We start from the raw sequence: 15,805 nt of genomic DNA on the forward strand, positions 1-15,805 counted from the left end.
AGTCTTTCAGCTGGACGGGGTCCCTGTGTGATATTTAGCTACAATTTTCATAGAACCAGTTTTCATGTATTACCAAACCAGGCTGAATGGCAAAGTCATGTATTTTGTTTCTGCATTGTCATTGTCTAATCATTGTTGAATGGATCTCACAATAAAGAAGAGGTTTGAGGTTATAAATAAAACCAAACATACATGCCCTCCTCATCAGTCTGATGCTGTAGCTGTCTCACGTCATCTCAAAGCTAGAGAACTGAGCGACACCATGACCACTGATTGCTCAGTTCTTGGTCAGATCAGAGCAGAGAGAAGTGACTGTCAGCTACTACTCTCTACTCTACCTCTGCAGCGCTCACTGGATCACCGAGCTAGGAATGGTTGGGTACAACTGGCTCCGGCTCTCAGCTACATCCTGGAACCAGCTGTAAATCAGGCAGCTAGGTAGATTATTATTATTATTACATCGAGTTTATATAGCACCAAAGGGTTTACTCAGCGCTGTACAATAGAGGGGGGGACAATACAAGAAACAGAACAGCAATAACAACAGCACACGAGGAGTTAGAGGGCCCTACTCTTTCGAGCTTACAATCTAGGAGATCCCAACAATATTGTCAGAATCCTTCCAAAACCTGGAGCTGCTCTGTGATATCACCTGACAGGGAACTTTAGCTTACTGTCAGCTGATTCTGGGCCTTAGTAAGTAAGCTTTGTTCATATTTCTCTTTTAACTCACAACTGAAATGTTGTTAACATGGACCTTGTACTACAAAGCAAAGACCACCTATTGACTGAAGCTCCTTCCCTTACCACACCAAAAATTTGCATCAAAACAAAAAAAATCCACTGGTAAAAAAAAGTTCTTACCTCATTCCTGACTTCTGTACTGCAGGGGATAGCATCCCTATCCTACCTGCCAGATCCTGGGGAATTCCGAGTAGCCCAGATCTTGAAAAAAGAACATTTTGCACTGTGATGGAGGGTCATCATATGAGATCTGGGATACACAGCATTCACAGGGATTCACCATAAGGATTGTGATGTCACCCTCATCTAGGTGCCATGGGAAAGGTTTCAGACTGGGGGGTACAAGGCCTCATTTGCTTTTTAGTGCAAGACCCTCTTTAACCCCAATAATTTTAATCCACAAAAAAAGCATACTGTCTTCAGCTTGCTTCAAGGTTTGAAATAGTATGGCACATGTAGTCTTAAACTAATACTCCTGCATTTACTAAAAAAAATGCAGGATTATTAGTTTAAGGCATCTTTTTCAGATGACATTGAACTGCAGTGAGTCCTTATATACACTATATTGCCAAAAGTATTGGGACACCCCTCCGAATCATTGGATTAAGGTGTTCCAATCACCTCCATGGCCACAGGTGTATAAAATCAAGCACCTAGGCATGCAGACTGCTTCTACAAACATCTGTGAAAGAATGGGTCACTCTCAGGAGTTCAGTGAATTCAAGTGTGGTAGCGTGATAGGTTGCCACCTGTGCAATAAGTCTATCCGTGAAATTTCCTTGCTACTAAATATTCCACGGTCAACTGTTAGTGGTATTATAACAAAATGAATGCAACTGGGAATAATAACAACTCAGCCACAAAGTGGTAGGTCACGTAAATGACAGAACGAGGTCATGCTGAAGTTCACAGTGGGCTGAAGTCGGCAACTGTCTGCAGAATCAATAGCTAAAGACCTCCAAACTTCATGTGGCCTTCAGATTAGATAGCAACAGTGCATATGGAGAATGGTTTTGCATGGTGAAGCAGCTGCATCCAAGCCTTACATCACCAAGTAATGCAAAGCGTTAAACGCAGTGGTGTAAAGCACACTGCCACTGGACTCTAGAGCAATGGAAACATGTTCTCTGGAGTGATGAATCACACTTCTCTATCTCGCAATCCGATGGACGTGTCTGAGTTTGGCAGTTGCCAAGAGAACGGTATTTGCTTGACTGCTTTGTGCCAAGTATAAAGTTTGGTGGAGGGGGGATTATGGTGTAGGGTTGTTTTTCAGGGGTTGGGCTTGGCCCCTTAGTTCCAGTGAAGGGAACTCTTAAGGCATGAGCATACAAAGACATTTTGGACAATTTCATGGTCTCAACTTTGTGGAAACAGTTTGGGGATGGCCCCTTCCTGTTCAAACATGACTACGCACCAGTGCATAAAGCAAAGTCCATAAAGACATGGATGAGTGAGTTTGGGGTGGAGGAACTTGACTGGCTTGCAAAAAGTCCTGACCTCAACCCGACAGAACACCTTTGGGATGAATTAGAGCTGAGACTGCTGCCAGGCTGTCTGACATCAGCGCTTGACCTCTGAATGCGCTTCTGGAAGGATGGTCAAACACTCCCATAGATACACTCCTGAACCTTGTGGACATCCTTCCCAGAAGAGTTGAAGTTGTTATAGCTGCAAAGGGTGGGCCAATTCAATATTGAACCCTATGGGCTATGACTAGGATGCTATTAAAGTTCATGTGCGTGTAAAAGTAGGCATCCCAATACATTTGGCAATATAGTGTATGTACTGTAACAACACATTACCACAGTTCAAATGTAGGGTGTAAGGATTAGAAGACATCATGTACATAAAATATATTCTTATTATGTGTTTATCAAAAAAATGAAAATCCCTATCCAGAAGTGTGGCCTGAAAGGGAATGTCCATGTTCAGATCATCTTTTAATATTTGAGATTTTAATCAACGTGTTAAAACTATATAGTGCCCTTTACTAAGGACAGATTGAGTGTTTTTGCCAAAATTTGGCTTGAGTGGAAGCTCACAGTTTTGTTCACTGAGCTGTTTAACTGTAATTTGGAATATAAAAAAGATCTACTTCCAGTAGATCCCACCAGCACATGCCTGAGAGGCACCCAGCTTTACCATCTTGGTGAGTAACATAATTTTTAAGTGTTCATTTTTGCTTTTCCTGACCCAAGAAGACAAATAAGTTTGCAGAACAGGGGGTCTTTCATATACCTTACTTGACAGCAACAATAAAAGTGGAGTTAGAAAAAAAATGCACACATTTTTTTAAATACATTATATATGAAATAAAGATTAAGTACATTAATAATGTACTTGTAAAGGGGTAACAAGTAATCCAAAGTATTCTGGATTAACCATGGGGGGAAAGGGGGCAAAGCTTTCTCTTTATTCCAGCCCCAGAACACATTATTTGTACAAATATTCATTATATTAAAAGGAGTGTGGGATTCTGGGATACTATTGTATCTGATTAGTCATTTTTCAATGTATTTATTCTTTTAGTTTGAGAATTGTATAAAGGTATATAAAGCTGGCCATACATGAACTTAAATTTGGCTGGTTCAGAAGGGACTAACCAAATTTTGATCCATGCAAGGCCACCATGGTTGAAAAGCCAGTCTACCAATCAGCTTCTGTTCAACCTTCCTGTTGGACTTTAGCTACTCAATCAGCACTGCAAAGTATAGCCTGCTTCAGAGATCAGTGTATTCTGATGGCAGGGAAGCCTCCCAGCTGTAAAAATACAAAGACACAGCAGGGAGGATTCTCCCTTTCACCTTGAATTTGTGGATGGAGGAATCAGGTCATTTTTATTTTGATCAACCTGCTAGTTGAATGAAAAAGACTCATCTATAGCAAGTTATAGTTATTCTGAACACTTTCATATTAAATACTTAAGTTGGTCAATAACGGGTATCATCTGAGTATCAAACCTGCATTAATTGATGTCATGGTTCAACACTTTACTGCTACCTTATTCCTTTAGGAAACACTTTGGAACATCTTTGGTAAGTAGGTCACACATAACTCTTTCTCAGATACCTGCATCACCTTCTCAGGGCATATAGTGTATGAATCCTGGTAAGCTCCCTAAACCTGGAAGATATTAATTAAAGTCCCTTTTTTGCAGCTGCAGCACCCTCTGGAGAACAACTAGAAGAGACCTGAAGACTTAATAGATTGATAGATTGCCACTCAATTTTTTTGAAGTAAAGAAATGTAAACTTATGTAGGCACACACTATAAATTGCCGGGCTGAATGAAAAAAACCTGACAGATTACTCTATTAATACAAGTGATGTAAGTACAGCGATTTCCCCCACTGAGCTATTGGGTTCTGACAGGAGGACAGCCCTCCCACCAGTGCTTGCAGGCATTGGATGTTAGGCAGGGTTCCATGTGACAGGCTGCTGTACACATTGGCTGAATTTTGCCCGAATTCTGTATCAGCTGATATTTGGCCAATGTGTACTAGCCTTAACCCTGTATGCTATTTGTTTGTTTACAGATAAACAGACATGATATAAAAGCCTATTAGATCTCTGCATATGCCAGCAGTAGAAAAATAAAAATGTTTTTTGTTTAGCACAAAATCAGCAAGCTATAATAGTTTTAATGCAGTACCTATTTATACTTATAGAAAATCTTTTTTTTGCATTTCACAAATGGGCATTATTTTTAGCCTATACATATTTTAGATTTGTTGAGTAAATAGAGTCTCTTATTTTATATTTGATTTTTGATTGATCTCGATTAATATCTAAAAATCTAAAATACATGCACTTGTTTTGTGACCACACAATGCCAATACTAGACTTTACATAAACTGATTTCCATGAAAAGTAAAGACAATATATTTTGATAGCTTTGAGCTATGTTTTGTTATAAAAGTGGCATGAATGAGTGAACATGAAACAAACACAGACTAATGAACATGAAACAAACACAGACTAATGAATAAAAGTACCTGATACCTGAATATTAAATCAAATATATTTTTACAACTTTGAACTACATTATATGACAAAATATAGCTACAAAGTGTTTTAAATTACATGAATGAGTGAACATGAAACAAACACAGACTAATGAATAAAAAAACTCCATTATTTTAAATTTAGCACATCTTGATGTCTAAATCGTTGAACTTTGTTCATGTGTTATAAAAAGCTTCAAGATTCATCTTTTGTAGTTCTCTCAAGAGACTCTGACCCAAATTCATCAGCATCACTTGGAGAGGGTCTGTCGCTCCTCCAGCTTTATCCAATGGCTCCAACAGAGAATGGCTTCAAATTAAAAGTTTTTTTTTTCGCCACTGGGAATATATTGGACTTTAATAACTGAAATGCATTTTACTTTGTATCACTAGGGTCAATAGGTCTGTAAACAAACTACATTTATCAATTATTTAGAAATGGTTTATTCTGAGCTGGAATTTCTAAGATATTATTTGGTGGATAAATTTAATGTTCTGTAGCTAGCCGCAGCATTTTATTCATAGCAAATTTCCTGCAAACTGAATTTGCAGGGACAACTTAATTTTCACCACCGAGTGAGCCCTGTAGAAACCTAGAAATCTCTGCAAAAGAAACCATATGAAATTCTGCTTACTAAGATGTCAGTGCTGACAGTAATTGTGATGACAGTAATTGCTCAAAAATGAAAAGAACAGAAATTGAGCATAAATCATACCAAATATAATACAAATAATCAACCTTTCTAATTTTATAGGGTGCTTCTTCTAATAAATGTATTATTTTTTTATTATCATTATTTTTTGGCAACATTAATTAGTAGAACCTTAAAGTTGTATTAAACACAAAAATTAATATATTGCAGCTTATCAATTATTACGTAGATGTGATTGCTACTTTGGTTTTCTTTTTTCGTTTTTTTTATCTCTTTATTTTACCTGGTTTTTTTTATTTTTTTTTAAGTCCGCAAACGTGCAACTATAACGAAAAAACCCGTAAGTGTTCACAAAAAAGTGCAAGTGCAAAACACCACACAAAAAGTGCACTTAGGGGTGTGCTTTTGTCCTACCCCCGAAGGGGTTGAACCGTTACCCTGATCCCCCGGGGCACGAAGCTCCTGACAGGGACAAGGTTCCCATTTGGTCCTCCTGGCCAAAAGGCCTGGTGGACCACCGTTCCTTATGCCCAGCCGAAGCCGGACATCCAGTACTAGGTCAGGGGGTTCTCCCGAAGAGAAAACCCCCTAGGGACAGGGGAGGAAGGAACCGTATGGCCACACATCCTCCCCCTAGACGTCAGGGTAGGCCCGAGGACCCACACCCTCCATCCTGTGAGAAAAACACACACAAAAGTAAAAGGTGACAAACGTGGGGTGAGGAAAAATAAATAAATAAATAATTAAATAAATCTATAAAAATAAAAAAAATGTCGTGCCCAAATTGTGCACTGACCAGACCCTGAGGCCTGTAGCAAAAAAATTGCCCAGAACTTGACCAAAAGGCCCGGTCCTAGAGGCGCAGTGCAAAAAGTGTTTAAACTCGGTGACCATGTGCTCATTCACAACATGGGGTCCCACACCCAAGTGTTACTTAGAGCACCCCTGAGGCGACTACTCAGGGGGCACCTAGTTTGCGGACTCTCTGCCTTCCCAGCCCCAGGCCAGACCAAGGTAGACCGTCCAAATCAGGAGGCAACTGGGTCCTTCAGACGTTCCAAAGGAGAATTACTCCCGAGGCCCCAGAACAAATCATGGCGCTCCCCGGTTTCTGTCCTCCCCGTAATAGCCATCCAGACCCCCATCATACCAGTGAGGATACTATACACCAACCATCCTCTTACCAGAATGGTCAGTAGCACCCCCACTGGACACTGATAAGAACAGATACTACACTTGATCTTAGCCAAAAGGCCGAGAAGCGAATCTCTTTATTTTACCTGGTGATGCAGCCATTAACACACTTCCTGTCTTAGGGTGTCTGCATTCTGGATGAAGTAACAAAGCAGGCACCTTTAGACAGCAGAATTACCAGCTTGGGGAGAGGGTAGTGTTAGACTAGCAGATTTGGATGGATTTGACTAACAAATTGAAACAAAACGTTAGCTAACACTTTATAAGCAGCTACAGCTAACAGTTTTTTTTTCTTTTGAGATAAAGTTTTTACATAAATGAATAAATGTTGACCATTGTAAGCACTGCTGTCAGTGGTAAATGATGTGTCACAACCCCCTAACTGCTACTTTGTTTGAACAGCTTGGTCTATTAAAGGAAGTTGAAAAACAATAGGTGAAAATAAAAGAGAAAAGCCTAAAAAAAGGAAACTAATGCAGCCACCACATCTATGACTTGGTAATCTGAAATATAATATCTATTTTGTGGGTTTAATACCAATTAAAAAAAAGAGACCCTGTCAACAAATTAAAAAATTGCAGGTAATGCAATCAAGATTATTTAAATGTACCTTTGAATTTGGTAGAACATTTGTCTACTCCAGGAAGATCTAGCACTAGCACAGTCCCTCCTTCCATGCGTTTCATAGCCCTTTTCTCTTCTGGGATTGTCTAATTACTGTTTGTGTAGGCCCAACATATCCACCCCTCCCCTCACCTTCCTATATAACCATTTATGTAACAGCTGGTAGAGAAGAGCAATAGGGAATAACTCTGAGTCTGCTGGGTCTGCTGACATTAAATTCACAGTGGTGGCAGCCAGGACTTTAGAATGTCTACACAAGGAAGGTTTTACATGTCAATAACACACATAAAAGGTGTAAAAATGCACATATAATCTTTTGGAAAGATGTTTGGTGAAATAATTGGTCCAATGACAGGGTCTCAATAGGAACGTTTACTATAGACTTGGTGAAGTGAAATTTAAAGTGGAACTAAACCTATTGGTTTAAAGTGGTTGTAAATCCTTACATATACCCAATGAAGTGAATTGCCTCAGTTGATACACAGAGATTAAACAAATCCTCCTACATAAGTTGTACCTGTTTATTTGCAGTCTTCTCTTCTCTACATCCATTGCTGAATTTTAAAGCTTGTCTGAGAGTTCAGAAAAAAGTGGGTAGAGAGTTGCAATTACACTCTGCAGAGCTCAATGAGGAGAGCCCTGAGAGCTGATTGGAGGGAAGAGACCCCCCTACACAAAGCTCACAGGAACAGAGCTGAGGCTGTCAATCTGCTGGAGGTCCCTCCCCTGTCACTATTTTTCTCTTGGTGTCAGAAAAACTTGTCAGAAGTGACTCGTGCTGATATCAGAGGAATAAGGCAGCAGACAGAAATGATGCTTAGTGCTCTTAATTGAGACAAGTAAATATTTTGGAGGGATATGCTTTGTTCATATTTTATGTCTGAGGTTTGCAGCCACTTTAACTGTTTCAAAAAACACCTCCAGGTTGTACAGTCATTAGAGATGAGCGAATCGAACCAGGCGAACCGGAATTCGATACGAATTTCAGGAAAAATTCGATTCGCGTCGAATCCGAATATTTGCCTACTTCGGGTGCGCGAATCGGATTTTTCCCGATCAGCCGGCAAAAGTGTCCCTGCAGAGAGCTCCGCTATTTCTGACAGTTCTCTGACAGAAGGAACACATGTACAGCGGTTGAAACATTGTATCTATTAGTTTCCATTTAGGATACAGATGTTTCAACCGCTGTACATGTGAAGAAGCTGTCAGAGAACTGTCAGAAATAGAGGAACTCTGCACATACACTTCTTGCCGGTTTGGAATTCTTATTTTCATCCTACTTCTTCTTCTTCTTCTTCTACTTCTTCATCCTCATCCTCATCCTCAGAAGAAGAGGATGAGGATGAAGAAGAAGAAGTAGGATGAAAATAAGAATAATTCCAAGCCGGCAAAAAGTGTATGTGCAGAGTTCCTCTATTCTGCAGATACACTTAGAGGAGCTCTGCACATACACTTTTTGCCGGCTTGGAATTAATCTTATTTTCATCCTACTTCTTCTTCTTCATCCTCATCCTCATCCTCAGAAGAAGAAGAAGAGGATGAGGATGAAGAAGAAGAAGGAGTAGGATGAAAATAAGAATAATTCCAAGCCGGCAAAAAGTGTATGTGCAGAGTTCCTCTATTCTGCAGATACACTTAGAGGAGCTCTGCAGATACACTTAGAGGAGCTCTGCACATACACTTTTTTCCGGCTTGGAATTAATCTTATTTTAATCCTACTTCTTCTTCTTCTTCTTCATCCTCATCCTCATCCTCAGAAGAAGAAGAAGAGGATGAGGATGAAGAAGAAGAAGAAGAAGTAGGATGAAAATAAGAATAATTCCAAGCCGGCAAAAAGTGTATGTGCAGAGTTCCTCTATTCTGCAGATACACTTAGAGGAGCTCTGCAGATACACTTAGAGGAGCTCTGCACATACACTTTTTGCCGGCTTGGAATTAATCTTATTTTCATCCTACTTCTTCTTCTTCTTCTTCTTCTTCATCCTCATCCTCAGAAGAAGAAGAAGAGGATGAGGATGAGGATGAAGAAGAAGAAGAAGAAGTAGGATGAAAATAAGAATAATTCCAAGCCGGCAAAAAGTGTATCTGCAGAGCTCCTCTAAGTGTATCTGCAGAATGTCATTTATGGAAACAAATAGATACAATGTTTCAACCGCTGTATGGAGTGAATGTCCCACAACTGTCAGAAATAGACTATTTCTGACAGTTCTGGGACATTCCCTCCATACAGCGGTTGAAACCGCTGTATGGAGTGAATGTCCCACAACTGTCAGAAATAGACTATTTCTGACAGTTCTGGGACATTCCCTCCATACAGCGGTTGAAACATTGTATCTATTTGTTTCCATAAATGGATCCATTTATGGAAACAAATAGATACAATGTTTCAACCGCTGTATGGAGTGAATGTCCCAGAACTGTCAGAAATAGACTATTTCTGACAGTTCTGGGACATTCCCTCCATACAGCGGTTGAAACCGCTGTATGGAGTGAATGTCCCACAACTGTCAGAAATAGACTATTTCTGACATTTCTGGGACATTCCCTCCATACAGCGGTTGAAACCGCTGTATGGAGGGAATGTCCCACAACTGTCAGAAATAGACTATTTCTGACAGTTCTGGGACATTCACTCCATACATGTCCCAGAACTGTCAGAAATAGACTATTTCTGACAGTTCTGGGACATTCCCTCCATACAGCGGTTGAAACCGCTGTATGGAGTGAATGTCACAGAACTGTCAGAAATAGACAGAAACTGTCACAGAACTGTCCTTCTTCTCATCCTTCTCCTTCTTCTCATCCTTCTCCTTCTCCTTCCTCATCTCCAAGGGCATTTAAATTAAAGGTACAGTGTTCTGCACTAATTTAAAGGCTCTCTGAAGCCTAGAAACCCTTTTTATAAGTTAACTTCGTAGCGAATTAATTCGCATCGAATCGAATTTCTTCCTGGAATTCGCCGAATCAGCCGAATTGAATTTTTGAAAAATTCGCTCATCTCTAACAGTCATGCCTGAAAGAGGTTCAGTGTTTGTACCAGTGACAACATACAGTGGGGCAAAAAAGTATTTAGTCAGCCACCAATTGTGCAAGTTCTCCCACTTAAAAAGATGAGAGAGGCCTGTAATTGGCATCATAGGTAGACCTCAACTATGAGAGACAAAATGAGAAAAAAAATCCAGACAATCACATTGGCTGATTTGGAAAGAACTTATTTGCAAATTATGGTGGAAAATAAGTATTTGGTCACCTACAAACAAGCAAGATTTCTGGCTCTCACAGACCTCTACTTTCTTTTTTAAGAGGCTCCTCTGTCCTGCACTCATTACCTGTATCAATGGCACCTGTTTGAACTTGTTATCAGTATAAAAGACACCTGTCCACAACCTTAAACAGTCACACTCCAAACTCCACTATGGTGAAGATCAAAGAGCTGTCGAAGGACACCAGAAACAAAATTGTAGACCTGCACCAGGCTGGGAAGACTGAATCTGCAATAGGCAAGCAGCTTGGTGTGAACAAATCAACTGTGGGAGCAATAATTAGAAAATGGAAGACATACAAGACCATTGATAATCTCCCTCGATCTGGGGCTCCACGCAAGATCTCACCCCGTTGGGTCAAAATGATCACAAGAACGGTGAGCAAAAATCCCAGGACCACACGGGGAGACCTAGTGAATGACCTGCAGATAGCTGGGACCAGATAGCAGTAACACACTACGCCGCCAGGGACTCAAATCCTGCAGTGCCAGACGTGTACCCTTGCTTAAGCCAGTACATGTCAGGGCACGTCTGAAGTTTGCTAGAGAGCATTTGGATGATCCAGAAGAGGATTGGGAGAATGTCATATGGTCAGATGAAACCAAAATAGAACTGTTTGGTAGAAACACAACTCGTCGTGTTTGGAGGAGAGAGAATGCTGAGTTGCATCCAAAGAACACCATACCGACTGTGAAGCATGGGGGTGGCAACATCATGCTTTGGGGCTGTTTCTCTGCAAAGGGACCAGGACGACTGATCCATGTACAGGACAGAATGAATGGGGCCATGTATCGTGAGATTTTGAGTGCAAACCTCCTTCCATCAGCAAGGGCATTGAAGATGAAACGTGGCTGGGTCTTCCAACATGACAATGATCCCAAACATACCGCCCGGGAAACTAAGGAGTGGCTTTGTAAAAAGCATTTCAAGGTCCTGGAGTGGCCTAGTCAGTCTCCAGATCTCAACCCCATAGAAAACCTTTGGAGGGAGTTGAAAGTCTGTGTTGCCCAGCGACAGCCCCAAAACATCACTGCTCTAGAGGAGATCTGCATGGAGGAATGGGCCAACATACCAGCAACAGTGTGTGCCAACTTTGTGAAGACTTACAGGAAACGTTTGACCTCTGTCATTGCAACAAAGGATATATAACAAAGTATTGAGATGAACTTTTGATATTGACCAAATACTTATTTTCCACCATAATTTGCAAATAAATTCTTTCCAAATCAGCCAATGTGATTGTCTGGATTTTTTTTTTCATTTTGTCTCTCATAGTTGAGCTCTACCTATGATGCCAATTACAGGCCTCTCTCATCTTTTTAAGTGGGAGAACTTGCACAATTGGTGGCTGACTAAATACTTTTTTGCCCCACTGTACCTTGAAAAGTTGTTGGCAATACTTGTACAAAAGACCATGGCATACATTAAAGATAGTTATTTTTTGGAAAAGACAGGGACACTAAAAGAGGACATTTCGGAATACATATTGGTCACATAGGATGTATCCAGCTTGTATACCTTGATTGACCAGCATGCAGGTACTCCTGCTGAAATACAGATGAACAACTATCACATTTGGTAAACTGTTTAATATGATTTTATTAAACAATTACTTTGCTTTTCAGGATTGCTGTTATTTACAGTCCAGAGGACTAGCTATGGGTTCCAATGTCTCCCTGTCATTTACAGGAGAGTTCATGAATAATTTGAGACCTAGTTCATGTTGTTATGTAAGGCGTTTGCCAGACATTGTGTCATCTGGTGGTACTTCATTGTTGACATGTTTGCTTTGTGGCAAGGCGTCATTGGATACCCTGGAAAAATTAAATGATGAATTGAATGATTTTGACTCCGCGATTCAATTTATTTTAAACATGGATGTTCAGGAAATCTATTTCTTGGACACAGTAGTATATAAGAAGGAAGGGTCATTACACACTGATCTGTACACTAAACCGACAGACAGGAATCAATTGCTGCCTTACAGTAGGTTACATCTACCGCATACTTTCAGATCGATAGTCAGGAGTCAGATGATGTGGGTTCAATGCATAGACAGTGCGGACACATGAAGGCAACAAAGGTTGATGAAGATGTCAAATACATTTCTTGCCAGGCGCTATCCGAAGTCTCTATTTGACACAGAGTGCTTATTACATAATGAAAAAAATAGTGGTAGGAGGGGGTAGGTGATGAGGTGTTTGAGGCAATATGGGTTTAACCACTTACCCTCCAGAGGATTTACCCCCCTTTCTGACCACGTACTTTTTTGCGATGCAGCACTTTGTTACTTAAGTTGCAATTGTGCGGTCATGCAACATTGTACATAAATAAAATTTTTGGCCTTTTTTCCCACAAATAGAGTTTTATTTTGGTGGTATTTGATCAGCTGTGCGTTTTTATTTTTTGCTCTATAAACAAAAAAAGACTGACAATTTTGAGCAAATTTTTTTTTACTTTTTGCTATTAAACATATCCAATAAAATAATTAAAAAAATCAAATTTAATTTTTTTGCTGTCTAATAGCTAAAAAGAGTGGGAAATTTGAGTGGAGAGTGAAAAAGTTTTACTTTTGACTGCTGGTGCTTGTAGTTGTTTTATTTTCTTCTTTGGGTCTTGCTAAAAGCTTTTAGTTTTTTAAATAACTTTTTAACTTTTTTTTCCCTTCCTTCAGACTGCTATTTAAGGGGAGGGGTTAATTGGTCACAGGTGATACAGGTTCTATATAACTTGCTGTGGAGTTCACTCTGAACTTGTTCATTCTTGAGCTTGCCTGTATTTTGCTTGCTGGACCTTTGACTAAGTGGACATTTGATAAGTGGAGTTAAAAAACCGGAGTATAAAATATATATAAAATATTGTAACTGAGATAATGAGTGCTAGCAAAGTGGAAGGTTTTGTGCAGTGCACAGTGTGCTGCATGTATGCAACAATGTAGCAACAGCTCCAGGATGGATACCGCTGTGACAGATGTGAGTGGGTTGCCCTTCTGGAAACTCACGGTAGCGATCTGGAGGAGCAAGTTGTAACACTGGACAGAACCGGAAAACTTGAATGGGGTCTTCTACTCTCTGAGCAGGGAGCTAATGGGATTGATGTGGAGGGTGGAGGGGCTAATCAGGATTATCAGGTAGGAAGATGGGTTACTGTAACAATAGGGAGTGGTAGGGGCTCACAGAAAAGGAAGCCTGGCCCTGAGTTTGTGCATCCAAACACATCTGGTGGTAGTAGGGGACTCTAGAATCAGAAGGACTGATAAAATAATTTGTCACCTGGATCATCTCAACCAATTGGTTTGCTCTCTCCCTGGTGCCAGGGTTCGGCATGTGGTGGACCGGGTTGATAAATTACTGGGAGGGGTTGGGCATGACCCAGCTGTCTTGGTCCATGTTGGAACCAATGACAGAATATATGGAAGGTAGAGGCTCCTTAAGGATCAATTTAAATAACTAGGCTGCAAGTTGAAGGGAAGGACCTCCAAGGTGATATTCTCTGTAATATTACCTGTCGCATGCACAACTCATGAAATATGGGGATATTAACTCAATGAATGGCTAAAGACCTGGTGTAAGAGAGAAGGATTTGGGTTTTTAGAGCACTGGGCTGACTTTTCATTGGGATGCAACCTATATGCCAGAGATGGATTGCACCTAAATGGAAGGGGGTCTGCTCTGCTGGGGTAGAGGTTTATGGAAGACTGGAGGAGTATTTAAACTAGGATCTAGGAGGGGCGGGAGAATTAGATTATAACAGGGTAGACAGATCAGACAGGGGTCAGTACTTATTGGTGGGTGGAATGGGAAAGATGGGGGGAGGGCTATGGCAGATGACAAGAAGGTTCCAATGTTAAAAACAACCAGTGGAATTGGTACCATTTGTATGAAAATAAAACATTTGCAAAATACGTGTGCACAAGGCGTCAATGACTTAAAGTGTTTGTTCACCAATGCCAGAAGTCTGCCAAGCAAAATAGGTAAGTTGGAAGCTTTGGTGTATGAACAGAACTATGATTTAATTGGTATTGCTGAATCTTGGCTTCATTCTTCACATGAGTGGGCCATTAATATTCCTGGCTATGTTCTCTTTTGGAGAGACAGGGTAAATAGGAAAGGTGGTAGTGTCTCTCTCTATGTGAGAAGAGATCTTAGAGTGAGTGTGAAAGAGGACCTAGTTCATGGAGAGTGTGATAAGGCTGAAGAATTATGGGTGAAACTGCATATGGGGATGCGTACCACAAAGGTAATCATTGGAGTTTGTTATAGGTCACCCAGTGTTAATGACAGATCGAAAGGGCTGCAAGAGCTGGGAAAGTGATAATAATGGGGGATTATTATTAACTACCTGGAAATTGACTGGAGTAATGGTACTGTAGAAACAGTTAAAGGGCAAAAATGTTTAAATCTACTACAGTACTATTTTATGGTACAGTTCATAGAGGCCCCAACTAGGAAGGATGCTCTGCTGGACCTGGTAATCAAACCAAGCAGAGCTTATTATGAATGTCCATGTAAAAGAACATTTGGGTAGCAGTAACTGTAACATGACTTTATTTATTGTTAGATGTAAACAGCAGGCACATATGGGAAAAATAAAACCTCTCAATTTTAAGAGAGCCAATTTTTCAAGGCTGAGAGCTGCTCTTCAAGACTTAGACTGGGAGGGAATATTGGCATCAATGAACACAACACAGAAATGGGAGTTCTTCAAAAAGATTGTATGTGAACACACTGCAAAATATATTCCCATGGGCAACAAGTTTAAAAGGCTAAAAATCAAACCTATGTGGCTTATGGCCAAAGTTAAAAAAGCTATAGATAATAAGAAAAGAGCTTTTATTAAATATAAAAATGAAGGAACGCTATCATCGTTTAATCAGTACAAAGAATATAACAGAATATGCAAAAAGGAAATAAAGGCCACAAAAATTGAAAACGTACGACAGATTGCAAAAGATAGCAGGACCAACCCCCAAAAAACTCTTCAAATATATTAATAGTAAAAAGGTCCAGTCCGAGCATGTAGGTCCTTTGCAAAATAATCTAGAGTGGGTGACTGGGGACAAAAGAGAAAGCAAATTTATTAAATATCGTCTTCAGCTCTGTCTATACAAAGGAGCATAGAGGAGCTCTTGTCCATAATGGGCATGGTATGGACACAGCTCCAAATGATTCACATTGGCTCACAATTGATATGATCCAAAAATATTTAGACAGAATAAAGATGAATAAAGCACCTGGACCGGATGGCATACACCCACAGGTCCTTAAGGAATTGAGCACTGTCATTTCAAAGCCATTGTTTCAAATTTTTAGGGACTCTTT

General features: G+C 40.2%; 1 pseudogene; it reads right to left on the minus strand.

The window, feature by feature from the left end:
* Nucleotides 1-6,556: 6,556 nt before the first annotated feature.
* On the minus strand, nt 6,557-6,669 carry LOC149459350 (U2 spliceosomal RNA; annotated as a pseudogene).
* Nucleotides 6,670-15,805: the final 9,136 nt, after the last annotated feature.

This window comes from Staurois parvus, unplaced genomic scaffold (assembly GCF_062004578.1).
Source record: "Staurois parvus isolate SC_StPar_1 unplaced genomic scaffold, SC_StPar_1.0 ptg000262l, whole genome shotgun sequence".
In the NCBI taxonomy this organism is placed as follows: Eukaryota; Metazoa; Chordata; class Amphibia; order Anura; family Ranidae; genus Staurois; species Staurois parvus.